At 39.0% G+C, this 18,804-nt stretch overlaps 1 pseudogene; it reads left to right on the forward strand.

The window, feature by feature from the left end:
* Positions 1-7,518, forward strand: part of LOC101345003 (interferon-induced very large GTPase 1-like) — a 16,034-nt pseudogene extending 8,516 nt beyond the window's left edge.
* Positions 7,519-18,804: the final 11,286 nt, after the last annotated feature.

Here is an 18,804-nt window from a genome sequence, read left to right on the forward strand (position 1 = left end):
GTAGGTTATTCCTCTTGATAGAGTCCCACATAATTCTTAGGGTTTCTTCATTTTTTTTAAACCCTTTTATCTGATTTTTCCCCAAATAAGTTGGTGTCAAGTGCTTTATCTTCCATCTCACTAATTGTGACTTCCATTGCCTCAATTCTGCTCCTATGACTTTCTATTGAAGTGTCTAATTCTAAAATTTTATTGTTAATCTTCTGGATTTCTGATTGCTGTCTCTCTATGGATTCCTGCAGCCTGTTAAATTTGTCATTATGCTCTTCTCTAATCTGTTTAATTTCCTCTATTGCGTATTCTGCATTTTGCTTAATTTCCTTCCTAATTTCTTGAAGAGTTCTGTATATTAATCTTTTGTATTCTGCCTCTGGTAATTCCGAGAAATTTTCCTCCTCTGGAAAATTTCTAGATTTTATTTTGGGAGCTTGCTGAAGCCATCGTAGACTGCCTCCTTATGTGATTTGATATTGACTGCTGTCTCCGAGCCATCAGTAAGTTATTATATTTATTTATTTTATGTGTGCTTACTGTGTCCTAGCTTCTTGTTTTGTTTTGATATGCCCAAACAGGCTGCTCGTGTGAGCTAGCCCAGTCACCAGCATCCCTGAAGCTCAAATGTCCTGCCCCCAGGTGGCCAGACCAGCCACTAAGCATGTCAGCCTAGGTGTCTGCGCACTCTGCCTGTATGGATTCAACTCAGGTATCCAGGCAGTCAGCCACCAAGTATGTGGTGCAGGCTCTCACCTACAGTTCTAGACAGGCATGGCTGATTGGTGTAGGCACAGGAATCTGGCTGCAGCAGGGGAACACACGCTGAGCAAGGCAGGGGGCCAATGGACACCCCCGAGTGTCCAAGAGGAAGGTGTGTCCCTATTCCCTATAGTGCATAGATGGGTGGGTTTTGCAACTGGGGTATGAGCACCCAGTGCTGTTGGGTGTAAGGACTGCGGGGCACCTCTTATTCTTGGCCCCCTGTTGCAGGTGGCTAGGTGGTGTGGGTGGAGCCACCAGTCCTCCGGCCCCTGATGTGGGTAGGTGAAGACCCTGCTTAGTGGGCAGAGCATTGTCAAATGTCAGGAACTTGCTACTTCACAGCTGAAACAATTGAAGTTAGACTCCGAGTATATACCCTGTTGTACTGCGGTAATGAGGGCCTACGCTGTTGAAACGGGCCCACACAAGTCTATGCTGGGGGAAAGGCACTCAAAGTCCATGGATCCCTTATGCCTGTGCCTAGGCAAAGGAGATGTGCCTACCTTGGGTTCCTGGCTTAGGGGAGCTGGCAGTTTATTTTTTCTCCTGTTTGTTAATTTGTTCACTCTCCAAGGCAGGGAGAATGGCTCAGGGCATGCGAAGGATCCTACTTCCAGCCCAGGGGACTCAGCAATTGCTGAAGCCCGTCCAGGACCCAGTGCAGAGCAGGAAGCAGGGAGATAAATGGGAGAGAGTTTTCTCCCTAAGGGGGGTATTTTTGATCCGCGAGGTAAGCCAGACTCATGTACTTATCTTTCACTGATCAAGGGCTGCTTCTCACTGGTTCTGGGTGGCTGAGTAGACTCTCTGCTGCTGAATCTCTCCCGGTGTGGAATATGCCTCCGGAGCACCACTGCTTGCCTGCCTCACCGCTCACCCATGAGCTGATCGGACCTGAAGGGCTCAGGCTCTCGCCAGTTCAGGTCTGGCAACTCCTCTCTGCTTCTGAACCATCTCTCCCTCCCTCTGTCACTCAGTCCGGTTTCTCAACTTTGCCTTTGATGTTCAGGGCTCCTAGATTGTCATATATAATCTATTCAATTGTTTTTTCAGGTCTTTGTTATAAGACGGTCCACTGGAAGCATCTGACTACTCTGCCATCTTGGCCCCGCCTCCCTGGAAGTTATCTGATCCTGAAGAGCAGCTTAAAAAACTGATAAATTTCATGCAAATGTTGAGTCAGAAAATTAAAAGTTATGACACCTGAATTAGCATATGCCTCACAGATTGGAATATGTAGAATTTTCTGGTGAACATTGTCAACTTTTACAAAGAGTATTCCACTGGCAATACTAAATTTATTAAGTCTCAGTTGTGCACTCACAGTCTGGATCCTCACCTCTAAAGAATAACAACTTTCCTCAGGCTCACTCCATCATATAGTCAATCTTCCAGTGAGAGACACACCAAAAGCAAGTCAAAATTACTAAATTTTATGAACTAATTAGAATGTTAAAAGAGACCCAGAATGATTTCATGGAAATGAAAAAATCTGAGTCACAGGAAATATTAGAGGAAGCTCAAAGAAGTGCCACTTATGAGGTCATCTTGTCTCTCAATACTTTCTCGAATAACCTGTGAGTAACCAAGCAGGCAAACATACATCTCTTGCTACTTTGCTTGACAACTGGTGTAGGATATCAAATGGGAAACAATACTTTTCAGTGTCTCCTGGGGTGTGATGACTTAGACTACCTGCTGCATGAAAAGCAAACAGTCCATGATAAATACCAGGAGTTCAAAAATGTTTGCAGCTACAGGGCTCAGGCATTCCTGGTGCTCACAGGGGTGACAGCCACAATTGGAATCAAAGACTTGTCGGAAGAGGAAATATCAAAACTTGTCATTAATGAGATATATGGAACAATCGCTATCTAAAGAAGTTGCACATATTTTTAACAAACTTGAGGCACATCATGATTGGGAAAACCTAGAGAAAGACTTGTGATTGCTCATTAATGGAGATTATGAAGCCACTGTAGCTTCTTTGCAAATAGAGGACTTGAGAAAACAATTGAAAAGTCTCAGCCACAGAAAAAAACAGCCCCATGAAGCAGATGATAATGAAAATAACAAAATAGAAAATGGAGTTTCCCTAGACTTACGGCAGCGTCTAGGCCTAGAACATCACTACCCAAAGAGGTTGGGCAGAGCTAACTTCCATCTGATTTATAAAACCTCTGCATACAACAACCAACCCAGTTTTGAACAAGAGCTTCTATTTTATTTTCTGCAGAAGCTACTGTTGCTCAATTGTGAGTTAAAATACCTGGTTTTAAAGATGGTGGAAACACAGAGGGCTCAGTCTATCCAAGCCAGGAAAATGAGGCTTTTGACCCATATGAAGACACTTCTGAAGACAGTGACGATTCCATTAATCCTTCAGCCAGTAATCTAAGACGCCATGTTCACCCAATGAATATTCAGATGATGATTTATCACCGTGCAGATGATTTGGCCAGGCAATATATTTTAGCCAAACTTTCCACTTGTCAATTTGCTCTTCCTCTTGTTGTGCCCAATCTCTGCTCTTCTCGAATTAAATTCTTTCTCTGGTCTCTCAGTCAAATTAGAAGAAGTTGGCAGCAAACAGGGAAATCAGAAAAAGGAAAGAATTATTACAAAAATCAGCAGATATACTGTGTATCCACCTCCAGTGTGTCCTTCATTGGAGTTAGATATGGCTTCTCTGCTTCCAAATCTCAGATTATGAACTGTCTTCTCAGTAAACATAAACAAGATGTCTCCTTTCACCAACACTGCAGTGGGAGCAGCAAGGACCATCTCTTGATGGGGGATGTGGTGGAAATCTGCTGTTTCTGTCCAGGGGGCAAAGATAAGGACGGATTTGACAGGTGTGTGACCTTCACCAATCTTCATGGAGATGCAAGAGAATATGAAAGACAGCTCGCTCTTCTGCAGAAAGCCTCTTCTCTCATTGTAGTCCTCATGTCAACTTCTAATAGCAATAAAGAAACCAAAAAATTGTTTGTGAGTAATACCAGTCATCAAAACCTTCGATTCATTTGCTTGGTGACAAAGAAAAAACTTTGGCCAATAATTCCAGCCTGAAAGTGAGAACTGGACTCTGAAACAGATATGAGGCAGAATTAACAGAAGAGCTCATGAGTACAATCAGACACTTCCTAGAGCTCTCTGATGTGACTCTCAGCTCAGAGAACTATGCCAGTATTGCTCCCAATCAAGGATGTCTAAAAGATACTGCCAAAGAGATTGCTAGAAAGCCAAAGAAAAAGCCCAGACTCTAACTGCCCTCTTGGGAGAAATGAGGTTATCTAAGATGAAGGAAAATTTACTACCACTTTAGGGACAAACTATGGCACCTTTAGTGTAAGAAGGACAAAGAACTCTATAATCTCAGAGAAAAGAGGAACTGGAGCATTGATTGAACAACACAAGAGTGACATTGAGACAGAAAAACAAAGAACATGATTTTGACAGTTGACAAAGAGCTTTCCTCTCAATGATTTAATGCTATCTTCCCTTGAAATTTTCCAAGATCTTTCAGAAATCCACAACAAACTCTCCTCCCACAATAGCTGAGTGGGTTTGGATAACCTGACTACAGGACACTTGGAAAAGCTGCTTCTCATACTCTTTGTGTTCACTGGTACAAAAAGAAAAGCAAAAGGCAGTAAAGAACAACTCCCCGAGATGCTGGAAGAATGAGATACAAATCATCTCAACAAAGATTAGTGATAGTACCTTGGGAATTAAGCACCTTCTCAGAGAAGTTGGCCAAATCTATGAAGTTCTGGAAGAAACTTTCTCTACAAAAGATACTCTTCCCCTCACTTCCACAAATTGCTGCAGAACCGATCATATCTCTAGTTCCCATTGAGCTGATGGATGGCGACATTTCTTATGTGGCTCTGAAATGAGTGGCAGCTGTTTCTGACAAGGTCTCTGAGAAACTTAAAGACAAATAGCATTTGTTCTCTCTATTCCTGACCTGCTGAGCACAGGGAAGCCCATCTTGCTGAATGTCATTTTTGGTTTGCACTTAATATTAGTGCCGGGAAGTGTACCTGGAGTGCCTACATGCAGCTCTTGAAGGTGGATGAGACATTCACATAGGAATTTGGCTTTGACTTTGTGCTGTTGTGGACACAGAAGGACTCTGAGCACCAGAACTCGGGAACAAATTCAAGAATAGGAACAATGAGTTAGCAAACTTTGTCATTGGACTTGGAAACTTGCCTCTAATCAATATTTTTGGAAAGAACCTATCAGTGATGCAGGATAGTCTACAATAGTTGTAGAATAGGAAGAAACAAGTAAAAATCTCCCTAAGCTGCCTGTTTATCCATCAGAATGTGGGGGAAGTTACAACTAAAGACTAAACTATGGAAAGTCGAAGGCAGCTAGAGCAGATACTAGATGAAACGGCAGCAACAGCAGCTGAACAGGAACAGTGCTCAGATGTAACCTGCTTCAGTGTTGTCATTAAGTTGGATGTCAGCACTCATGTCTACTTCGTTCCTCACCTCTGGGATGGCAATCCCCCAATGACCCCTCCTAATCCTTACTGTAGCCACAATGTCCAGGAACTGAAAAGCAGAATATTTGGGACTGCCAAGAAGGAAACCAGGGGCAGCATTATGAAGATGTCAGAAGTAAAATTCAGAGTTCAAGATTTATGGAGGGCCCTCGTGAGTGAAAACTTTAGCTTCAGGAATACCCAAGAGGTTATGGCCATGAGCAAACTGGAAACCATATATAACCACTGGACCTGAGAGCTAAGGAGTCACGTGCTTGGCTTGCAGAACAAGCTGACCAACCAGATTCAGAAAGGAAAAATCCAGACACTCAGATCCAGTGAAGCTGAAGCTCTAGTGGCAGAAAAATAGGAAGCCATCAAGCAAGATCTGGAAAAGTGTTTTAATGAAGACCCAGATAATGAAACACTGGTACAGTGGAAAGCAAGGTTTGAAAATAAGTTGAGAGTTCTTAAAGAGGCACTTATTTCAGAGATCAAAAGAAAAGCTGATGAACTTATTTGTTTAAAGAAAAGCTGCATTAAAAAAAGGCAGGTTATGAAGGTGACATCTTGGAAAGAAGCTGACAGTTAACTTTAACTGTAAAGGGCAAGGAATTGAGTGAGGAAGATCTACACAAGAAATTCAATCAGCTTGGCAAAAAATGGTTCTATGATGTATCCTCAACTCTCTTTCCTGCCATAGAGCCTGACATTGATGTGGACTCTGAAAACACTCTTTTGGAATATTTCAATAAGGAGAAAAATGTGGTGGACATTTTAAAAAGTAATCCTGAAGAGATGTTTCAAATTAAGTATGATATATATATCAAAATGAGGAGGACAATATTAGGATGAGAAGGTCAATAGAGACCCATGATAAAGAGTCCATAAATATGACTACTAACCACATTTTTTCAAGATTTACTGAAATTATTAACAATGTTCAAAGGCAACTGCGTGATTATAATCCAAGTAATTTCTACAAAATCCTGAGAATGATAGAACAGGAGGTGACATCTGCATCCACTGCGAAAAGCTACACATTCACAAGTAGATATAAAATTGACTTATCTTTGTGTTTGTTCCAAAGAGCATCAGAGAATTTTAAGCAGATGCACAGGGCATTCAAGACAGCCAGTGATCCTATAAACTAACTGGAAAGCAAGAAAGATGATTTCTTCATGAGTTTTAAGATCTCCTGCCTAGAAGCAACCTCTATCAAAGCACTTGTTGATTTTCTGTGGCATAAGCTCACTCCAGCTATCTGCACCACCATATGGAATAAAATGCCCTCTAAAATGGCTGGGAGCTACCTTCCCTGCATTCAATGGAACAGAACTAATCTGGAGAAACACATTCTCATTTCTCTAGTAGAAGAAGAAAACTTTGATAATTACCAGCAGTACCTTCATAATCCAAAATATTTTTTTAGGAATTACATTGAAAACAATATTCAAATATATTTTTCAGACAAAGAAGGTGAAAAACGAAGATTTTTTAACAATCAGTTTATATGCCATAAAGAATGTCATACTCTCTGCCATTCAGGAGTCCACTGCTGTAGCTAAAGATAAAAGAAGTACTGCATCTGAATGGTTGGATTTATTCTGTGATCACTTGGGAAATAACTTGATCTTTCCACAAAAAGACTTGGTAAGCATTGAACATTAGGGGATAAAAGATATTGAATTTTTCAAAGAAGTGGTGAGTGAAGCTTTGGATCCCACAATGGAAAGAGTAGAAAAGAATTGAGTATGCCTGTAGAAGAAATGTTTCCTGAAGTTGAAAAAATGCTATCTGAGCAACTCTGTGTTTGCTGCAAACAACATTTCTGCTGTAGAGCAATTTGTACCAATGCAATTCCTCCACATGAAGGGGACCACAGTGTTCCCTTCTACCATCCTCAGGCTGTGATTGGAGTTCAGCGGTATACAAAAATATTCAACAAGTAGAATGCAACAGGCCAGTTTATCATTAATTGCTGTTCTAGTTTGGTAGCAAGTGATTGTTTTTTGATTTTGAGCAATGACTCTCAAATCCCATATAAGGCAGTTAGGGGTTATGCCCTATGGAGTATGACCCCAGACTCATCCATGCAGCCATAGTGGAAATCGTTTGTTTATCATTTCAGATCAAAGCTAGAAGAAAAATATCAGAAAAAATTCACAGGTAGAGGTAAAATCCCTGATGCGTGGGCCAAAATCACAAAGCAGAATGTGCTGGATTACTTAAACAACCAAAAATCCTCAATAATAACATGAAAGTCGCCATATTTGGACAATTCTAAACACGTCTTCTCACAATGAAAACCCTTTATATATTTTGAAAATGGACCATATAAAAATAAATCAATAACAAGCATCTCAATAGGTCAAGATTTCTGGGCAATGAATCTTATTTTTCTCTGCTTCACCTCATTGTAGTTCTTAAAAATTTTATTAAATAATATAAAATAAATATTTAAAATACCTGTTTATGTCTTATTCAAATTATACTCTTTTATTATAAAAGATGATATTTACAGAAGAAAGTTTACATATGTGAAGCTAGGAATTTTTAGAAAACAATTATGTAGCATTTCAAAACTACCAAGGTATAAACTGCAAATGTCAAAGCACAAATATTAGGTAGAAATCTATTTTTTGTTGTTGTTTTACAGAAAAAAATTTGTTTTTGCCTACTGAAGAAGTGAAGCAAAAATTGTTATTAACCTTTGAATGGAAAAAATAATGGGAATTTGTGGTTTGAAAACATATGACATTTTCTCTTCTTGTATAGATGAAAGTAGATAAGTGACCAGGATGGAGTCTGCACTCATTTGGAAAGATAACTTTTATCAAGTACATACAGGATATACACATCATTTAACCATTATCTTTCCCTTCCCTAATGTCTTAGCAGCTCCTCCCTTGTGCAAAGTAAAAAGAGGAAAGATTCAGAAGATGAAAAACTCAGGAAAAAGAACATACAGATTCTGAGCATGAAAGTTTGAGTGACAACACAGAGCTATGTACAAATCTAAGGGGAATTAATTCCAGAAACAAGATTGAGGATAAAGGCAGAAGTATTTTAGTCAAGTTTTTACACAAGGTTAGAATTTGATTAGGACATTAATGAAAAATAATGTTGATTTTTTATTAAGGATACATTAAAACAAAATCTCTCCCACTCATTAAATTCAATTAGATCCCAGTGTTTTGATAAAGTCACCTTTTTAAATATTACAAAGAAGAAAAAGCTTGTCTCCGAGTTATGCTCATGAGATGCTCTTCATATCATTTGAACAACAAGATCATGATCACAACTATCAAGCACAGCTGAAAGTGGCCAAGGGCCAGAGAGCAAAGAAATACATTATCCACGGCAGCATCTGAACATCTGAATAATCAGACACAGTGGCTAATGTCGGATTCTCAAGACCTGATCTACCGGAATTCTTATGTGTTGAAGAGTTTCTTCATTCTGAACATATAGGCATTCTTGGGACTACTTTTACTAGTGCACCCTATACTACCCCTAAAGCAGATGATACAGCCCAGGACTGACAGTGAACCATCCAATGGGAACAGTAATGGAAGGACTTGGGTTCTCAGAGATGGGAGGTAAGAATGCTGATTCTTTGGATCAGGAGCAACAAATGACTCTGCTTCTTTGGTCCCCTCAAGGGACTTCAGTGTTTCTCACAATCTATTTTAGGACAGGTGGCAGCTCTGGAAACCCCATGTCTCTAGAACAACTCGTGGAGGCAAAATATTTACAAGGGAGAAACCCGGACTGCTTAACAGTGTGGTTTTCCCTCTACACTTTGGAAGAGGAATCCTGGTGAGAGTAGCAAGCACCTCCCGATGTAATCAAGTTGGAGTGATGAATAACTATAGTTAGAAACAAAGCCCATTTCATAGGAAGATATCTGTCTCCCACGGCCAATAAAGAAATTCTCACAAGGCATTTTTCGGACTAGAGAGATTAAAAAGGCAGACCTAGAAGCATAGCTAGGGTGGGGAGTACAGGACATGGTCAACATTTGTAAAGGTAAAATGGTGACATCCTAGCTGTTATGCCTATAATTGCCAACTCATAGTGACCCCATAGGGTTTCCAAGGCTGTAAATCTCTACTGAAGGAGACTGCTACATCTTTCTCCCGCAGAGCAGCTGGTGGTTTCAAACCACCAACCTTTTGGTTAGCAGTCAATCACTTTAACCACTGCACCACAGGGCTCCCTCAATATGAAAGCAGGAGTATAAAATACAAATGAGGATCCATTTTATACATCTGAGTTACCCACCCTGAACATGGTTGTGAGCTCCATTAAGGCAAGAAGTAAGACTTTCATTTTCATTGTTGTATCCTTGAAAACTATGCAATACTCAATAAACTTTTGTTGAACAAAGTAAAGGTCACTGTTTTTAAAACCTGTTTTCTGAACTTTATAACTTTCATTAACTGAAATTGTCATAATGTAATACATCAGCTTTAATTTTCAAGCCTGAATTGGTATAATAATTTTAAATGTCTTTGATAAATTAAGCATATTTCTTATCATAAAAAATTTATTAGACTATTTGTGTGGACATATCAAACTTTCCCTAATCAATCTCAAGAATGTGAGAGAAGTGAATAGGGAACAGGGAAGATTCAGGTCTATTCTGCAAAAACCAGCTCAGATAAATTTTTAGAGTAGAAAATGTAGATGAAAAGGGGTCAGCTGACTTGAAATAATTGAATTGATGCTAATATTGAAATATTACATCACATTCATTCCAATTTTGTGTGGATAGGCAGATCACAATGTTTTCTGGACTACATGTTAAGCTTAAAGGCAATAAAACAAAAACCCCACCAGTTAACATCACCATACTTCACTGAATCTATAAAGAATTACTAAAAATAATTTAACTTCTATCATTCAAGTACCAGGGATACCTGAAGGCATTTTTTTTAAGTTAAAAAAAAAGTGAAATGTAAAATGTGGGGTTATTTTATTTTATTGAGGCCACGGTAGCAAATAAAAAGCTCTCGTAAGTGTCGATCATAATTATTCATCTCAAAAATGCATTTCAAAGTATTGATGTCTTTTGGTATACTATCAATAGATGCATATTCCTACAGGTAATCAACTCACACAAACTTGAAGATATCACACTGAAAATTCTTTAGCTTGCACAAGAAAATCAGCAAGCCTCTTAATGAGAATAGGAACAGTGAACGGGTATCTAAAAGGAAGGAAAAATAAAGCGGAGAATGACCATATTTTCATACTAGAGTCAGCCACTATGCTAGAAAAGATATAAGTAGAAATAAATTTTCCTCCCAAGGAATTATCTTTGTTACTCCCTAATTGCAACCGCTAATTAAAAAAAGAAGAAAAAAAAACCCTCTGGGATGTGAGATGGTTTTATTAACATATTAGGGTAAACTAAAGCATGTAATAATTGGATTCTGACTTTAATGCTTCCTGGTCTCTCCCTCTCCTAATTCTCCCAACAACCCCATGAGTCAGATACAAAGATAATAATGTGGCACATGGATTTGAATCCAGAATCTGACTCTAGGTTGCTGCTCTTAACCACATGGCCTCCAACTACCGAAGAAATGATCACAGTAGCTGAGCAGCAGTAATAGTAAATCTACTGCTCTAACTAACAAGACCTTCTCTGGCATTAGTGAACATTCGTATACTGAGAAACTACAAAACAGTATCAGAAAAACAAACACAAAGGATGTTATCTAGCTGTATATAAGAAGGGTCTAGATTAAAATCATGAGCAAGGTGATTGCACAGTCTTCTTCTCTTTGCCACACATAGTTGGTTTTCCAGAGATGGGCTTTGTATAAGAATGTGAACCAAATGGATATAATCTCCTAGGTTTCCAGGTCCTAAGAGATGCAGCCCAGATCTTATGATAAAGAAATGGAGCTTTTCACTGAGAAGTTTTGAAGGAGATCTCCTTTTCTTATAGGGTGCTGGGAGGGTGGTCTGCCTTTAAGATCCCCATCCAAGCCCCGAAGCTGAGGCCTTGGACTCAGAGCATTCTCTTTTAAGGAGGCTGGAAATTGGGTCTCTCTCTCCAGTCCCTTCTCCTTGTCAGAAATGGCTTCCTCCCTGTTCTGAGCTCGTAGTAACTTTTTCTGTCTCCATGACTAGTTAATTGTACTAAAGTAATTAATCTTTTAGCTAGATAGGAAAAATTTTTATGCTGTTTGCCCGTAAACAAAGGCACTTTCATCTTACCCCCCTTCACTTTTCCCATGCAGGCCAGCACATATACCTCTCTAGTTTATGCTGTATAAACCCCAGGCCCCGAGTTCCCCTTTGTTCTCTTGCCCATGATGCATCTAGTGGCGTGCATGAAGTGACCAAACATCCCACACTTAGATGGGAGCATTTTGGGAGAACGTGGCTCTTGGTAAACTCTACTACGTTTATCAGCTTCTTCATTACGGTAAATAAAAAAGGCACATGACCATGTCAGTGAGTAGAGTCAGTTATTCATTTTGATCCAAAGAGCCCTACACTGTTAGATTTAGTTCATTAGCATATTGCAGAGGGCAAAGATCTAAAGATGAAAAGGAAGTCTAAGACATGAGAAATTAAAAATTGACCCAGTAAAGGAGATTGTGTTTTGTGGTTCTATTCTTGGACTGTTGAGCAATCATCTGAAGCAGTAATTTTTTCTTTTTCCACTTTGTACAAAATTGTGATTCCCTTTAATCACCCAGTGCCTCAGTAAGTCTCAATGTAACTGTGCAGAGTTTTATGGCAATACTAAAACACACAGGTGAATAAAGAAAACTTTAAGCACAAAATCACTCTGCTGCTGTGGAAGCAACAGTCCATTGTAGGAGTTCCAGATAAAATACAAGACACATTTTTGCATCTTATCTTTTTCTTTGCTAAGTTTTGAAACCCTATAATCCTGACATTCTAGGTAGTAACCTGAAGTAAAGTGAATTGTGGCCCAAAATTCAGTTGGGAAAAGCCACAAAGAAGATGTACTCCAGAGAACAACTTAGGAGCAGATGATGTACTAGATGATGGTGACTCTTGATCGCTATGTTTGACACTTGAGTTACAAGTAGAATAAAAAGGAGCTGGTATGGGAATAGAAAAAGGAGGTAAAATTGTGGGCAGAACAAAAGAGATGTTTATGTATGTGGTTCATGGTAGAGAAAAGAAAAGTAGAGACCGTGAAAGGGCATTGGTATGCATTAGATGGAGAGAAGAAGTGGAAGAGGGGCTAGGCTAAAGGACTTTGCTGGGTTCTACTGGAACCTTATCCTACGCTTAGCTAAAGCTGATCATTCGTTTATATTACATATACATGTATCTATAAACAGTATATAGTCCCTGAAAATTTTTCCATTCAATATCCTTTGTGATATTCACCTATATTAGAATTCATAGCTCTAGTTCATTCATTTTCTCTGCTATATAATTTTAAATTGAATGAATGTAGACAATTTCTTTATCCATTCTTTGGAAATAAACATTGAAGTTATTTCCAATTTTCCATATTATAAACAATGCAGCTGTAAAGTTTTTTTGTATGTACTTAAAAAAATTAGAAAAATGAAGAGCAAATTAAACATAAAGTAAGCAGATTAAAATGATTTATAAAGAGCAGATATCAATGAGATAGGAAACAGAATAACAATAGAGAAAAATTAATGACACCAAAAGCTGGTTCTTTGAGAAGATAGTGATGATAAACTTCTAGTCAAAATGATCAGGGAAGAAGAAAAGAGGAAGAGAGAGAGAAGATACAAATAACCAATATCAGAATGAGAGAGTAGATTTTATAGACATTAGAAGTTCAATAAGGGAATGTTATAAACTTCATGCCAATAAATTTGACAACTTAGATTTAAAGGACAAATTCCTTGAAAGACATAAATTACCCAGGCTCACTCAAGAACAAAGAGATAACCTGAACAGCCCTATATCTATTAAATAAGTTGAAAGCGTAGTTACAAGCCAAAAAACAAAAGCCATTGCTGTCCAGTTGATTCCAACTCATAATGATCCTATAGGACAGAGTAGAACTGCCCCATTGTGTTTCCGAGGCTGTAATCTTTTTTTTTTTTTTTTAATTGTACTTCAGGTGAAGGTTTACAGAACAAATATTTTCTCATTAAACAGTCAGTACACATACTGTGTTATAACATTGGTTAACAACTCTATGACATGTCAACACGCTCCCTTCTTGGTCTTGGAGGACACTTTTTTTTGGTTAACATATACATCGCCAAAGATACACCATTTCAAAAATTTCTACATGTACAATTCAGTTATGTTGATTATGTTCTTCCAGTTGTGCTGCTATTCTCACTTTAGATGAAGGTTTGCAGAACAAAATAATTTTTCATTAAACAATTAGTACACATATTGCTCTATGACAATGGTTAACAACCCCACTACATGTCAACACTGTACTTACTCAACCTTGGGTTCTCTATCACCAGCTTTCCTGTCCCCTTCTGCCTTCTAGTCCTTGTCCCTACACTACTGTGCCTCATTAGTCCCGTTTTGTTTTATAGGGCTGTCCAATCCCTGGCTGAATGGTGAACCTCAGGACTGACTTCATCACTGAGCTAAAAGGGTGTCTGGGGGCCATACTCTCGGGGTTTCTCCAGTCTCTGTCAGGCGAGTAAATCTGGTCTTTTTTTTTGTGTTAGAACTTTGTTCTACATCCTTCTCCAGCTCTGTCCGGGACCCTCTGTTGTGATCCAGGTCAGAGCAGTCAGTGGTGGTAGCCGGGCACCATCTAGCTGTACTGGACTCAATTTGGTGGAGGCCTTGGTAGCTGTGGTCCATTAGTCCTTCTGACTAATCTTTTCCTTCTATCCTGTTCTCTTCATTCTCCCTTGCTGCCGAAAGGGTGAGACCAGTGGAGTCTCTTAGATGGCTGCTCACAGGCTTTTAAGACACCAGACGCTACTCACCAACGTAGAATGTAGAACAATGTCTTTAAAAACTGTTGTGCCAATTGAGCTAGATGTTCCCCGAGACCATGGTTCCCACAGCCCTCCACCCAGCAATTCAGTCCCTCAGGGAGTTTGGATGTGTCTACGGAGCTTCCATGACCTTTGCTTGTACAAGCTGTGCTGGCTTCCCCAGTAGTGTGGTGTCTTGCCTTTCACCAAAGTTACCACTTATCTATTGTCTATTTAGTATTACCCCCCACCCCTCCCATCCCTCATAACCAACAAAGATTGTTACTTTTTGTGTGTAAACTTTTTCATGAATTTTTACAACAGAGGTCTCGTACAATATTTGTCCTTTTGTAATTGACTTATTTCACTCAGCATAATGTCTTCCAGTTTCATCCATGTTATGAGATGCTTCACAGATTCATCATTGTTCTTTATGGTTGCATAATACTCCATTGTGTGTATGTACGATAGTTTGTTTATCCATTCATCTGTTGATGGGCATCTACGTTGTTTCCATCTTTTTGCTATTGTGAACCATGCTGCCATGAACATGGGTGTGCATATGTCTATTCGTGTAATGGCTCTTATTTCTCTAGGATATGTTCCTAGGAGTGGGATTGCAGAATTGTATGGTATTTCTGTTTCTAGCTTTTTAAGGAAGTGCCATATCATTTTCCAAAATGGTTATCATTATGCATTCCTATCAGCAGCGCATAAGAGTTCCAATCTCCCCGCAGCCTCTCCAACATTTGTTATTTCCAGTGTTTTTGATTCATGCCAGTAATGCCGGGGTGAGATGGTATCTCACTGTGGTTTTAATTTGCATTTCTCTAATGGCTAGTGAGCTGGAGCATTTCTTCATGTGTCTGTTGGCCACTTGAATGTCTTCTTTGGTGAAGTGTCTGTTCCTTTCCCTTACCCATTTTTTAATAGGATTATTTGTCTTTTTGTTGTGGAGGTGTTGGATTTTCTTTTAGATTATGGAGATTAGACCTTTGTCTGACTTGTAATGTCCAAAAATTTTTTCCCAGTCTGTAGGTTCTCTTTTTATTGTTTTGGTGAAGTCTTTTGAAGAGCATAGGTGTTTGATTTGTTGAAGATCCCAGTTATCTAGCTTATCTTCTGGAGTTTGTGTGTTGATGGTTGTGGTTTGTATCCTGTTAACGCCGTGTATTAGGGCCTGTAGCGTTGGTCCTATTTTTTCTTCTATGATCTTCCTAGTTTTTGGCTTTATATTTAGGTCTTTGATCGATTTTGAATTAGTTTTTGTATATGGTGTGAGGTGTGGGTTCTGTTTCATTTTTTTGCAGATGGATATCCAGTTTTGCCAGCACCATTTGTTAAAAAGACTGTCTTTTCTCCATCTGATGGACTTTGGGCCCTTGTTGAAGATCAGGTGACTGTAGGTGGATGGATTTACATCTGGGTTCTCAATTCTATTCCATTGGTCAATGTATCTGTCGTTGTACCAGTAGCAGGCTGTTTTGACTACCCTAGCTGTATAGTCGGTTCTGAGATCAGGTATTGTGAGTCCTCCTACTTTATTCTTCTTCTTCAACAGTGCTTTACTTATTCGGGGCTTCTTCCCTTTCCATAAAAAGTCGAGGCTGTAATCTTTATGGAAGCCGACTGCCAGTCTGTCTACTGCTGAGTGCCTTGTGGGTTCAAAATGCTGACCTTTCATTTAACAGCCCAGTGTTGAACCATGGGCCACCAGGGCTCCTTAGGGTAGGACTGCTGGTAACAAATTCTCTTAGTTTTCCTTCATCTGAGAATGATCTTGATTTCCCCTTCATTGTTGAAGGATGTTTTTGCTAGACAAAGAATTCTGGGCTCACAGTACTTTGTGTTCGGCATTGGAAAAATGTTATGCCACTTCTTTCTGGCCTCCAGGATTTCTGATGAGAAATCTACTGCCATTTTAATTGTTTTTCCCCTATAGGTAATGCATAATTTTTTTCTGGGTGCTTTCAAGGTCTTCTTTTCTTTTTCCATAGTTTTCTGAATTTTGATTATGATGTAGCTTGCCTTATTCTGTAAATAGAAATTTCCTCTCAGTTACCTGGTGTTATAGTTCATACAGGAAGAGCAGGATAAATGCTGTGTCGAATAAAAATAAGTCAGGACTTAGGTAAGGAAAGACTTTATTCAAAAAGGCTATTGCAATAGGGGAAAATGTTCGGACCTCAGGATCTGCAATTGTCTCAAAATCAAACAGAAAAAGGATTTTATTTTAAGCAGGGATAGCAGGAACTTTGTCGGGGAGGAGGGCATGAGATGGGGGTGAGCAGACAGCATACTGAGGGAAGTTTAACAGGAATTATTTCTATCTGTGTTTGGTAGATTCTAGAATGAGCTGTTAAGGAAGATGTTCTGCACGTTAGTGCTTACTTAAGTTTGGGGGCCAGGCAAAGTTCTGGGGGCATATGGGGAAGCAAGAGCTTGACTAACATTTGGTCAAGTACGTCAGTAGGTAGGCTATGGGGAACCATGAGCACTTGTTTACTTGACTCTTTCCCTTTATTTCCTAGTTGTCTAGTATCTTCCAGCACTGAACAATTAGTTACAGTAATGCTGTGAATAATCTTGTGCATACATTTTTTTGGGGGAGGTATCTTTTCCTGTGTGTTTGCGGGATAGATTCTGAGAAGTACATTAGTATGTTACTGTAGTAGCAAACTAATAGCTGACCATTCTGAGAAATTAATGTTCCTGTGCTATAATTTAAAAAACGTTAAAATTGGCTACTAAAATTTGCAGTATTAAAATTATAATTACCTTTTCAAAAATAATTTTACAATAGACTTTTGCCCTATAAATTAATTCCATGATAATAAGGTTCAGCATCCATTTAGCTTTGGCCAAATATTTAACAGTCTGCCCCTATCCATACATTTTAGAGAAAATCTGGTACATGTGTACTAGGAGCCATGTACAAAGAAAGTTTACAGCTGCATTGTTTATAATATGGAAAAACTGGAAACAACCTAAATGTTTATAGACAAAAATATGGATAAAGAAGTTGTCTATATTCCTTCAGTTAAAAATTATACAGCAGTGAAAATGAATGAACTAGAGCTATGAATATTAATATGGATGAATCTCACAAATAATACTGAGTGGAAAAAGTTTCAGGGACCAAATGCCGTTTATAGATACATATATATGTAATACAAATGATTGATCAACATAAAATTTAAGATAGTGTTTACCACTCTGGTGTGGGAGTTGGGACAAGGAATAAGGGGGGGGGCACATAACAAAAAAACAAAACAAGCCCATTGCTGTCGAGTCGATTCCAACTTATAGCCACCCTATAGAACGGACTAGAACTGTCTCATAGAGTTTCCAAGGAGCACCTGGTAGATTCAAACTGCTGACCTTTTGGTTAGCAGCCGTAGCTGTTAACCACTATGCCACCAGGGTTTCCATGTATAGGGGTCTTTAATTGTGTGTTTCCACGCATAGGGGTCTTTACCTTTGTGTGTGATATTTTCATTATTAAACCAGATGTTTGGTTTGTGAATGTTTGTTATTTTATTCTCTAATATTTTATATATTCAACTTATTTCATAGTTTCCACTGAAGAGGCATCATCCATGAGAGTCAGGTACTAAATGATGTGGCCGTTCTCCCCAGAAACACTTGTGTTGACCATTCATTTGAAGGGTATGATACCACCGCCTCGGTGTTACTCTTCTTTAAGTGTGTTTCTCACTTGTGCTCCCAGGCTACAGAGCTTAAGTGTGTATGTTTTGCCATTGTTATCAAAGTACTCACCTTGCTGGTCAAGGTGGTTGGTTAACAAAGGGGCTTTTGGTCTCAGGCATATGTTATGTCAAAGAGCCCCTCACATTCAAATCAACCTAAAAATTGTGCTAGAGATTTCAGGCCCCCAGTTCAGAATCATCTAACCCTTGTAGTGAGTTTTTGAACTTAACTCTCAGTGAATCTCAGATGAGACGATCTCATTTTGTCATGTGGTTCTAGTGAAATGTGGTTCAAAAGGGAAGACATAAGGGGCTTGGGAGAGTCTGTTTACTCTGTGCAAGACACAGATCTAAGGCTTTTACATTTATTAACACATTTATTCTTTCCAACAATATTGTAAGGAAGGTACTAGTATTATCTCCATTTTATACATGACACAACTGAGTCACAGAGAGGCTAAGTAAGGTGCCAAAGACACAATGAAGTGACTACTAGTAACAATAAGGAGAGAAGCATTAGTAATTCTAGTGGTAGACTTGTGGTAACAGTGCTGTGATTACTGTGCTTCATTTCATGACTGACAGATTGAAACAGGTTGAAAAACTGAGAATGCCGGAAAATGGGATATTATATATGAATATGATAGGAATGGAAGCCCTGGTGCCATACTGGTTAAGAGCTACAGCTGCTAACCAAAAAGTCAGCGGCTTGAATCCACCAGCCGCTCCTTGGAAACTCTGTAGCGTAGTTCTACTCTGTCCTGTAGGGTTGCCATGAGCCGGAATCGACTCTATGGAAATTTTTTTTTTTAATGATAGGAATGTAAAATCAATATGACTCATCTGGATACCAATACAACCACATGTATAAAACTCACGAAAATCTTCATTCACTCAGATA

Source organism: Trichechus manatus, unplaced genomic scaffold (genome assembly GCF_000243295.1).
Source record: "Trichechus manatus latirostris isolate Lorelei unplaced genomic scaffold, TriManLat1.0 scaffold00232, whole genome shotgun sequence".
NCBI classification, from domain to species: Eukaryota; Metazoa; Chordata; class Mammalia; order Sirenia; family Trichechidae; genus Trichechus; species Trichechus manatus.